The sequence below is a fragment of the Cimex lectularius genome, unplaced genomic scaffold (assembly GCF_000648675.2).
Source record: "Cimex lectularius strain Harlan isolate CLEC.00 unplaced genomic scaffold, Clec_2.1 scaffold291, whole genome shotgun sequence".
Lineage (NCBI taxonomy): Eukaryota > Metazoa > Arthropoda > Insecta > Hemiptera > Cimicidae > Cimex > Cimex lectularius.
Genome location: NW_019392878.1, coordinates 494,683 through 507,718, shown reverse-complemented (window position 1 = coordinate 507,718; position 13,036 = coordinate 494,683).

Below are 13,036 nucleotides of genomic sequence, written 5' to 3'. Positions count from 1 at the left end.
TGTGAGATCTCGTCAGGGAGACAAAAATGAAGTCAGTTGCGCAGTGCCCCCGCTTAAATCCTAAAGGGTTGGCTGCAGAGTGGAGGGCGAGACCATTCCATAACTGGTAGGGGTACCTAGCGGGTTCCTTGGTAACTGCAGGTGGCCACCACATCATATTTGATCAATTTTATGGAGCGAAAGAAATAATTATATATTATTTGTAACAGTTGTTATATTGAAAAAAATTGACAAGGAGACGATGGGTTATCCTTGACTGATACTATTACGATCAGTTGACTAATGCAATGAATACCAACATGATATTGGTTGAGCTATGATAAGCCGTGGAGTGAAAAGTGTAATGACGTGATAAGCCTTGGAAGGCGTTTTAGGCTTCACCCCGTTCTCTTAAAATTTTATCCCTCAAGAAGTGATCAAAATGCATAAGAAAGTGGAAGTCGGCTTGCTAGAGGTCGGATGAATATCGATGGTGTGGTATGGTTTCGACGTCCTTAATTTTCCGCATGGTTAGCATTGCGACATGTGGCCTCGCGTTATCGTGAAGAACCGGCTCTTTACGGTTTACCAATGCACGTCAAAGACGTTGAAGTTTCCCGTGCATTGTCTTTTGTGATAGTTTCACCATAATTCAAAATTATAGTGAACAAGGGCTTATTTAACCCCGCCCCAAGTAATATCGAGTACGCTTGGGGAGTGAATGTGACTGGACTTCTATGTTTCTATCTAGTGTTGTGTTTGTGTTAATTTTTTGGAATGAATATAATTTATTAGCGTGAAAGGAATGGGTTGGTTATAACCTATAAATCTATATACATATATATATATATGTGTGTGTGTGTGTGTGTGTGTGTGTGTGTGTGTGTGTGTGTGTGTGTGTGTGTGTGTGTGTTGTATGTTTTGTTTCTATTCTGTATTTGACAACCTGAGGTAGAAACGAGAGACTAGCGTTTTAGGATATCGACGTGGTACACATTTAAAAGCGGAGAGTCAGAAACCAGATCAAGGCGCTCAAATTGCTGCAGTTTAAAAGAGGGCTGGTAATAACCTCAGCTGTTTGTACTAAACATAAATATCACTTTATATAAATAGTGAACAACCCGAACAGTACACCACCAAACCTTTTTTTGGCAGATTTAGTTTTGGTCAGTGTTTTGGCGCTTTATCCTTGTCCAACAACTGACAAGTTGTTCTGTTATCGTACAGAATTCATTCCTCATCGCACGTGATGATTCGATCGAGAAATGGATCATTTTGGTGGCGGAACAAAGGAGACGCCCAAATTTCAAATCGTCGATTTCTTTGGGCTTCGGTTAGTTCGTGCGGTACCCATTTGTCGAGCTTCTTTCCTTTACCAATTGCTCCAGATGGCAAACAACGGTTGAGTGGCCATCACTAACCTCTTCCGCAATTTCCCGTGTTGTCTTGTGAAATTTCTTCAATGGACGTTTTGAATTGGTCGACGTCCACAACGGAAGGCCTACCGCGACCTTCCCTGCCTTTGAGATCAAAACCTCTGAAACCATCGCTTTCGATCAAGTGGTAGAGCTGCGACGTATGAATCGTGGTTCGAAACCCGCTCGTTACACTAGCTTTTTTATTTCAACCAAGCTCTTAGAGAAAAAGTATAACTAATTTATTTAAAGCTTAAAACTTTTGAATAGTACATTTCTTGACTTCACGTCCATTAGAAATACATCTTGGTTTATGTCTGAGCATAATTTCTTTTTGATCAAAAATACATTATTACTACTTCTTTTTTTTCGTCCACAATCTGAGACAACTCAAAAGAAAACATTGTGGCTAACCTCACTTCCCTTCTACTTTTATGAGTAACACTTCTTTTATTTTTATTGCACTTGGTCTATTTCTGAATGAGTATTAAAACATCAAGATCAGGTGTAGTCACATAGGAAAGATGGGTAAAGGAAAGGTAGAGAACTCAGAAGAAAAAAAAAGTTCCAGACTCTTCACTGCACATTCAATGCCAGTCAGTTAAGTAGGAAGTAATAATCTCTACTTATTGCTTTCGTAACATCCCTTTTAGCTTACTGAAAGTCTTTCATGCCAGACCTCAGCAAAAGACTGTGATATATCAAGAAAGATAGCAGAACAAATTAGTTTTTCTCCGAGTGATTTTTCTATTTCATCCTTTATTCGGTGAATTTGGTCGATTGTTGAATGTCCAAATTGGTGGGATAGCATGATTTTTTGTTTTCTACGATAGTTTTTATTAAGTTATAACTTTTTGAAGAGCTTAGAGTCTGTTGGTAATAGCAATATGGGCCTATATGATTTCGCCTCGTTTTGATAGTTTTCCCGGTTTTTGTATCATGATAACTTCTGGTAATTTCCAGATACTAGGAACATATTTTAGTCTGATTGCAGCATAACATATGTATATTAGTTTCCAGGGATAGGGTCATCCTAGAGTCTTTTCACCTTTTTTTTTTTTTTTTTTTTTGCTAACTAGCTTTATATTTCTTTCTTCTGAAGTGATAGTTACTTAAGTAGGCTGCCACGGATGTATTTCCATATGAGAATTCCAAATGAGAACTTCATTCCTTACATCAATTTTAATAAAAATTAACGCTTTTACTATCGGCATATAGTTGAAAATCAATTGATCCGTCCCAAAACGGTGACTGAAGATACTTAACAAACCTACAGCAGAAGAAATAATTTAGCTAAATTCTTCAAATGGAAAACTGCCAGGTCATCGACACGTCGATGTGCACTATCCTCAAAGCGTCCAAAGTTAATTTCTGTTTTCTGTGTTAAGTTACATTCAATCAATATTTTGATTCACTAAAAAGTTGTTATTTATTAAGATAGCATTTTTGTTCTGAAAGAAATAAGCATAACTTAATTTAAATGGAGTTCAATCAATATAAGGAAAACGACGTTTTTGTTTGAAAATATTCACATTGAAAATGACGATTTTGAATGTAGAGTTCAATATCTTCTTTAAGGTCTTTACTAGGTGAAAGAAGGACAAAAGTGTTGGAATCACCAAACTTTCGGCAACATTATGTTGCCATCATCAGGGCCTATTTATTAAGAAAATATACATAATTAATATACATTTTAACAATCAAAAAATCAAAAACATCAGTGCATACTTTCCCAAGAAAGAAAAAAAAATTTACTTTACATAGATGGCTTGTTCACCATATATAACCGAATGCTGGCCATGTGCTTCATAACCTAAACCATTGCATTTGTTTTTTTCCGATGAAAAAAACAACAAAATTTTTCTCTTCTTTCTTGGGAAAGTATGCACTGATGTTTTTGATTTTTTGATTGTTAAAATGTATATTAATTATGTATATTTTCTTAATAAATAGGCCCTGATGATGGCAACATAATGTTGCCGAAAGCTTGGTGATCCCAACACTTTTGTCCTTCTTTCACCTAGTAAAGACCTTAAAGAAGATATTGAACTCTACATTGATTATTTGCAGGTCGATCTACAAACATCATGACGATTTTGGTTAAACGGTATTATAAAATTATTCCATTTTTTAAATCACTCGCTTTTCCATGTCCAGTATTCAAGGTAAATTTATCAAATTAATTTTAGCCATTACCAAGACTGATTGAAATTAGTTCAACCAATTGGAGACGGACCGGGCCGAAGGATAACAGCCTGCAGCCTCACTCACAGGAAAACGTTTTCCCACGATGTAATTCACTTGTAATTGCTTTGTACCGATCTGACTCTTGCTAATTAGTCTTTTGTAGCTTAACTAAATAAGCCGGGTGTCAGGGCAAAGTTTCTTACGGGGATAATGATAAAACGGATTTCCATTTTTTAACATATAAGGCAAAACATTGGCGTAAAGGATCATAACATGGAATAATTAGTTATGTCGAGAACAAACTCAGAAACTCAAGAACATGGTGTCTCTTAGTAATTGATCACACCTGTGTACCATCTTGCCAGATGTTCAAGCAAAATGGGAACTTGCAATCAAGGTTGATACGTACAAAACCATTTGTTAGGCTGCTTAATTATACAAATTGTTTTATAATAGTTAAGCTATCTATCGGGTTGTCCGGAAAATAATGCAGGATTTTAAGTTTTCATTAAAAAAAATCTATATAAAATATTCTGTTTACGTTTACAGGATTNGTATGGGAAATTATTTTGATTAAAGAACATTGCTTTAAAGTAACTAGTTTCTTTTTTTTTGTTTAATACCAAAATCCTGCATTATTTTCCGGACAACCCAATAGTTTACTTTATAATAAAAAATAACTGTTTAGACCTTATTTATTTCAATAGTTCCATCAGTAACAATAAAAAATAAAAATGAAACATGAAATAATAAATAGTTTTACTATTAAGAGTACTTTTTCCTTTGGTATTTAATGTAATGACCTGTTCCAAATTTTCTTTTTCTAATCGGTTCGTTTCAGTAGTTTCTTGTAAGGTCCTCATCTAATTTGTAAGTTATCAGTCTGAAAAAAGTAATGTATAATTTTATTTATTTATTTAAAGTAAACTTAGGCTGTTCACAAGATATATTATGTTTTTAATCAAATCTGCAATCTATCAATTATATTTCGTGGTTCGATTGACCAAATAACTTCTTTCAATTAATTAATGTTATATGATGTATTGGTTGAAATGAAAAAGTAAGTGTCACGAGCGGGATTCGAACCCACGACCTACGGCTAAATACGCCGCTGCTCTACCACTTGAGCTATCGTGACTTCGATCAACTCGGACACCAACTTCCCATCTCAACCTACCTTTTGTATTTTCCCTCCTTTTTGCCATTTTTCAAATTTTTCTCGGCGACAAATAAAATGGCCGCGGAAATCTTTAGTGAAGATATACTTCGTTTTGCTTATTACACCAATTATATTTCGTGGTCCGATCGATCCGTCCGGAGGCGAAGGTCGTGGGTTCGAATCCTGCTTCTGACAATGACTTTTTCATTTCAACCTTACATAAAGATTAATTAATCTGCAATCTATGTTGGTTATATATATTAATTTATACGATAAATAATAAAATTTGAACAATTTTTGGGTAAACTGTTTATAAATTATGCTGTTAGGTTAAAGAAGAAATATAGAATTTTACCTTTGTAAGTTATGGGGTTTGGCAGGGGTATATTGTAGGTCCTACCTTTTTCTCCCCACAATTCCCATAATTGATGACCTTCCGTCTGTACTTGAAATAGTGTCCGGGTTGTAAGTTAAAGTAGTATTCAGATATCGTGAGATGCGGTCGGGTGTGGTGTAGGTTTCTGAAAAACATTTTCTTTATCGTGCCAACGTTTCGATCTTTTTTGAGATCATCTTCAGGGCTCAAAGTGTTTGAGGGCACTCTCATCACGACATGCAAGAATGGCACAATTACACAGAAGACAAACACTTTGATCCCTGAAGATGATCTTAATAAAGATCGAAACGTTGGCACGATAAAGAAAATGTTTTTCTGACACCTACATCACACCAGACCGATATCTGAATAACTATCGATTAACGGTCACTAATCTCTACACATTTAAAGTAGTATTATACGCTATTTTGTACTAATTAAGTGAGATAAAATTAGTAACATGAATTATTGAGGAATGAGATATTTATGTTGATATTCATAAAAACAAAACGTGCTATGTGACAATTGCTTCCATGAACAGAGATAATTGTTGTGGACAGCGATTGACCTTTTACACCGAATTGGTGTTGATTGATCTGAACCGTGCTGAAATTACCATACTAGAAAACAACATACAACATAAAAAAGATATTCAATCATGATAATTACCATATCAAAGACTAAATTACGTTATTGCCTTGATGTATCAGAGCGGGAATTCTTTTGTTATTTTAATGCAACTGGCCTTTAATGAGTCTGAAAAGGTTGTAAACAATTTTTTTAGGTTTACGCTGAAAATAATCAATGGATGAATGGATTTGAATTTCATTTAATTCCGGCTGATGTGTGATATTATTGACACCTAGATTTTGTTTGGTCGGTTGAGTATTGACAAATAAATAATATTTTTTTAGTAACTAATAGGAATTTCTCTCTCGACTCTTAATTAAACCATCAAAACTATGCCTCAATAATAAAAGACACACTGCATATGTTGACATAGTCTTACTTTACGGGAAAATGGTGCTCCGCCAAAGCATTGAATCCTTCCAATTCAAAATATTTTGTCTGATTTTACTTTCTTTTATCATCATGACCTCCACGCAATCCCAATCTCTTAAGAAGCAGATTTCAATAATTTTTTTTAGACGCCCTTGCAGTCAAAGGATTTGACCACATTTTGAAATCTGCCTTTGGCTACGGTTACTATGGATGCGAATTCTGACGAAATTTTGTTCTGACGAGTAAGTCCGAAATCCTCGTCAGAAAAAGTAACCAAATTGTGTGCGTTTTCTTATAGTCAGTACGTTTCTGGCTCCCAGCAAAATGGACGAACTTAATGAATTTTCTTTTCTTGAAAGTCCGTTGATTAAGCTATTGTTGATAGGTGGTGGGAAAAAGGAGCATGCTAACCACTTATTTCCCACAAAAGAAGAAAAGGGAGAGTTTCAAACGTATCGCTAGTCCCTTTAAAAAAGCATATTAATCTATTTATGTTTAGCGGTCCTGATTGATCATAATAAAATGAAATTTGAAAAAAACAGCAAAAAGAGGGAAAATTCGAACGGTTGTAGGTTGAGATGAGTTGGTTTCCGAGGGGATCGAAGTCACGATAGCCTCAAGTGGTTAGAGCAGCGGCGTATCGAGCCGAAGGTCGTGGGTTCGAATCCCGCTCGTGACACTAATTTCTCGTCTCAACCAAAAACCTTATATAAAAAGAATTATTAATTACAATAATTATGACGACTAACCAAATATGGCTTATTGCTAGTGTTGATTTCTTGAGAAATTTTCTCCCACTTTGGCCGAGAAGTATCTCTGTTGCGATATTTTTTGTCTTTCATGTCCCACAAACACCGATTCTCAAAAACAAGACTAATCAGTTTATCAACATCCATGGTGAAATACCAAAACTGTCTAAATTGAACGTCAGAACGCGTGAAAAAATCAAAACAGGTTTGAAGGCGCGAATGGTGCTGACGACATCGTGCGAGTTATGACACGCTGCCAACTCTCATTGGATAACAAGTATTTGTTTGTTCAGACCAACTCTTCAGGACACAATTTCGTCAGAATTCGCATCCATAGTAACCGTAGCCTTAATCTAAAAAGAAACAATGCAATTTACCTCGTTTTTGTTTTGTTTTTATTATAATCATACCCACAGGACGAAAATTATTATTCATAGTTCCTTATCCTTTTTTAAACCCTCATTGATTCTGCGCCAATACCTTGTTTTTTTTAACCGATGTAACAATCTCTATTTCAATATTCCCGTTTATATTTTACATGTCCCTTTTTTACATATTTAAGAAGAACATTTTTTGTGGAATACATACTCCAATGATATACATACTTGCTCTACATACTCAAAATAATGTGTGAAATACAACTTTTTATTATCGCCTGAGCAACGCCGGGTTATACAGCTAGTACTTTAAAATATCTCTTCTTATGTTTCTTTGTGTATTAATTAATAAATATATTATATGTTTTGTGTAATGATGATATATGTATGTACAATATCGATAACATTTAATATAACATATAAAACAATCATCACATTCCACACATCATTTCTACAGTCTACATTCTTCAACAATTTGTCTTTCCTTAACCTAATTATTCTCATCTATATAATCCTGAAAGGATAATCAGGCCGAACCATTACCCATTTTTTCCATTGTCGGCACTTTTCACCTCAAAGAAGCCGACTCCTCATATAAAAATGTCTTTTTATCCCGACTTCCTTCCCCACCCCTTCAAAATCTAACGTCTCAAAACGACACCCAATAATGACACATCTACACGGAAAACAAACACTTTGAGTGAGTACAAATACTTTGATTGAACTTAAATTTTTCTAGTGTTGTAAAAAATTTTTCCACATCGTACATGTATTTTTAAAAATTAAACAATGTTTATAAATCTCAAGCCCTGAAGATGATCTCAATAAGGATCGAAACATTGGCACGATAAAGAAAATGTTTTTCTGAAACCTACATCACACCAGACCGCATCTCACTATCTCCAAATAATTAATCCTTTTAGGTTTAGTGGTCAAATTGGCTATTTTAATTATTTCAATTAATTATGTTTATGTAAAGTCTTGGTTGAGGTGAAAAAGTTAATGTCATGAGGGGGATTTGAACACACGACTTTCGGCTCAATACGCCGCTGATCTGATCATAGCTGTCGTGACTTCGATCCACTCGGACGCCAACTCCCAATCTCAACCTACAACCTTTCGAAGTTTCTCTCTTTTTGCCATTTTTCAATTGTGTAAGCAGGATTCGATTCTCAGCGGCTTATGAAGTGGCCATATTGTATATAAAATTAACTTATTCAACAATCAATGGTATCCTGTATGATTCATGATCCCAGTTCAACGGTTTAAGCTTAGCATATTGTAAATATGGATTATACGCCAAACGCAAAACGTCACGTTCGCCGGATTAAATCTTAGAATTCAGATAGTAAATCCTCTTTGTTGTCACAATTGGATTAAAACCGTTACACATGGCCAATTTATTTTTTCGTTTCATAGATTTTTACAAGAATAAAATATGCATAAATAGACAAAAATCATAATTAATGATATTTGTTTGTGCCCTATAAAATTTAAATACTGTATTTTTAATGTGTGGTGATTAGTGACCGTTAATCGATAATTATCCAGAAATCGTGCGTATTTTTGTGTCTGTATTTTTAAATTGAGTTGAAATTTTGTTGTTAAACAATAAAGTCCATGTAAAACTTGGAATGACTTTTAATGGCAAAAAAATAGGTTTTAAATATATATTGTTTTTTAATCAACAAAAATTTACGGTCTATTTCTGAAATATATATAAGTAAATAAAAATCGTTGTAATAATATTTGTTCGTAAACTCCAATATTAAATTTTGAAATTTCTCCATGTCGTCTATGGGGTGATGAACCGAAAATTTGATCCTTACCGATCATTTGGGTCTACCTACCTTTGCTGGGTTGGTTTGTGAGATGAGTTTCGGCATTTCGCTATCTCCAAAGTGTTTGTGCGATTCTGTTAAGTCCAGCCTTTTTTATAATATCGTGGTGGGTGGGGTGCCCATGTTGGGTATACCTCTGTGTTGACGTTATATTTGGTGGATTAGACCTGGGTTTGTTTCGGCCAACCCTTTGTGAAGTGTTGTTAATTTTTGTGTTTATGATTTTTTTAGTATTACATGGTGAAGTAGTTGAGTAGATAGCGAAGATCGACTATATTGTTGAGGGCTTGTGATGTTTTTCTTTGAGATGATTCGCTAAATTTGATTTTCCGCAATTGTCTCTAAAGGTACATATAGTCGCAGAAGTCATTATGATAAAAAAAAGAAAAAAAAACAAACAGGAAAACCGGCGAACGAGGTAAAATCATATAGACCAATATCGCTACTATTATTAAAACGAATAAAACCCATTGTAGAAAAAAAGAAAATCATTCCTGACCACCAATTTGGATTCCGAACAAAACATTCAACAATAGCCCAAATTCACGGAGTAACGGACGTAATAGAAAAATCTCTTGAGGAAAAACAAATTTATTCTGCTGTCATCCTTGATGTTCACAAGCTTTTAACAAGGTCTGGCACGAAGGACCCATCAATAAATTAAAAGGTATGCTACCAAAGCAGTATGTCGATAGTATCAGTTCCTACCTGACAGACTGTTTAAAGTCAAACAAGAAGATCAATATTCAAAACTAAAAATAATAAATGCAGGAGTGTCACATGGTAGCATATTAGGTCCACTGCTTTACTTGTTATACACCAGTGATTTTCCGAAAATAGATGGAGTAAAAATTGCAATGTTCGCAGATGACGCAGCGGTGTTATCACTAGGACCGACTTTCACCCATTCAACCAAAATCCTCCAAAATGCATGCAATAAGATAAACGAATGGACAAAAAAATGGAAAATCAAGCTAAATCAGCATAAATCAGTTCATCTAATCTTTACAAACAAAAATGTAGACCATGGAACTGGTATACCATACAGTACAGCTAAATATCTGGGAATGACCTCAGATGACAAGCTGAGATGGAAAGAACACCTGAAAAAAGGACAGAAATAGGTTGATAGGGTTGATACAGACAACTATACTGGTTGATAGGACGTGGCTCCAACCTTGCTATACAAAATAAATTATTATTATTTAAACAAGTAATAAAGCCTATGTGGACATACGGTATTCAACTATGGGGTTGTACCAAACACAGCAATATCAAATCATGCAAACACTCCAAAATAAAATTTTCCCTATTATGGTCAATGCACCTTGGTACATAAGGAATAAGGACTTACATAGGGATCTTAAGATCCCTGAAGTCACGGCGGAAATACAAAGCTTTGCCGCCAAACATCAGGCTCGCCAAAGCCAACACGAGAATGTGGAAGCTAACTAAACTCCTTACATAACCGAAACATGGTCAGAAGATTAAAAAGAACAAGGCCATATGAACTTGTGTATTTAAAAATGAATAGTGAATTATGAAATGTAAATCTTATTGTATCAATGGGTTTATAAGAATGTAAATATTTATTTGTTCTATAATATTATTGTAAAATTAATGGTTGGTCTAATAAGACCAGTTTTAATAAATAAATTTACTTAAAAAAAAGGGAACATATCGAGGAGTTATTTTAGAGATGATTGTGTCCTAGAAAAAATGGTTTGGCTCGCGAATGAACAGATATTTTTTCCTGCAGTTTTCAAAATCTAATTTCCCATCAAAGGGAAATCTATTTATTTCAACGACAAACCCACTAACTTACCTTTTCCCTATCGCACAATCAGTTTTCTCCACATTTTCAAAAAATGTTGAAACGAAGATTCTTCTACTTGACGACGAACGTAACGTCTCATCAATATGTTCTGTTCCCATTTCACAACGCAGCAACCTAACCAAGTTTTAGATGTAATCGCTGATGTCCTTCAAACGGAAACAATTTTTCACGAGTGTATTCTCAGACAATAAACACAATGAAAGAGTTAAAAAAATGACCTTTTATTAAATTAATGTATTCTCATGTTTAATTAATACTCCCTTGTAGAAAATAAGTTTGTTATTAGACTATCTAAAATTCAATAAATCTTCTCGAAAAAGAAAGATGAAGGCTTCTTACGAAATTCTCGTTTTATTAAAACATTATTGGATGAAAAAATTTACGACCGTTGGAACAGCTCGAGGAATTATTAAAACTAAAGGGACCTTGAGCAACCCAGCGTACATCGGTTGTTTTGAAAAATTAATAAGAGGAGATCCTTGAAAAGATAGAAGAGGATTCGAGTGACCATCAGTGATTATTATTATAGCAAGCTGTAGAATCAAATCTAACCACAATTACTCGCCTATTTACCAGGGTTTGAGCTGTATTGTTAAACTTTATGTTTTCAAAAAGACCTTAATATGGGATTGACAGTCCCAAATCCTCCTGGCGAGATTGGTAAAGAAAGAAACTATAGAATGCTTCAAAAGGAGCACGAATAGATCCGAAACCACACACGGTTTTTAATTGGGCATTTAGGGAAGACTGGTAAATATAAACTAATAAGGTGCAAAGAAGCAGAAGATCTACAAACGTGCCAGTTAAAGAGTGTGGTACTACACATACTCGCAGAAGATACTGTGAGATGTACAACATAACAATAGAAGAAATACAACCACTAAAACTTGTCCTAATTTTCAAATTCCTTGAATAATTAGGACTAACTGTAGTGCAATAGATTTAGAAGGGGGAATACATTAGCTCGCAAGGGCGCAGTATGTTCACCCCAAATTTTAACAAATTATTTCTGCCATTGTCCTTATTTCTAAATAATTCTTTTCTCCTGAAGAGGTAAAACTCGAGACAAACATTTATAAAACCATGCGATTTTAACTAATGGTTGTCCTGTGAAATGAAAAATGCGGTACAGTCGAAATACTGATATCAGTGAACAGAGGATCTTGGTCTAATGGGTCCAGTTAGTTGCTGCAAAGCTGGGTATTCTTTGAACTCAAATAATATTAGTTTTAAAACAATGCACGCAAATATATCATTGGGCTATCATCGTTCATCTCGACAGGACAAGATAAACAGCCATGTATAAACGTTGCCACTGTTACGTGTTTTTTAAAATTTAAATTTAAATTTAATTTAATATCTAGAAACGAAGTGCACAGTTGTAGGACACAAATGTCAAAACGGTGCGTTACAAACCTTATTTTAAATTTAATTACTTGTCTTCTAGAAAAATGGCCTAAGAAAAATAATTCAATCCTTAGTAGAATAAAGAATTGATTTGAATTGAACATTTTATATATAAAAAATCGCAAAATTAGGTTTCATGGATCGTTCTTATATTTAACGAGCATTTGTAGATACAAATAAAGTTTATATAATTCCAAATAGAAAATATATACAATAAAAATATAATCTTTTTACTGTCTACATATGGTTTTACATATTAAATCGATTAGGTTTCATGGTCTGATTGCCCGAATAAATTCTTTTCAATTAATTAATCTTTTAAGTAAGTTATTGGTTGAGATAAAAAGTCAGTCTCATGAGCGGGATTCGAACCCACGACCTTCGACTAAATAAGCCGCTGCTATACCACTTGAGCTATTGTGATTTCGATCCACTCGGACACCAATTTCCCATCTCAACCCAACATTTTTGAATTTGAAAAATGGCAAAAAAGAGGGAAAATTCAAAAAGGTGGGGTTGAGATGGGAACTTGGTGTCCGAGTGGATCGAAGTCACGATAGCTCAAATGGTAGAGCAGCGGCGTATTTAGCCGAAAGTCCTGGGTTCGACCCGCTCATGACATTAACTTTTTCATTTCAACCGATACCTTACATAAAGTTTAAATTATTGAAAGAAGATAAGAATGTTCCAACTGTTAAAAAAAAGAT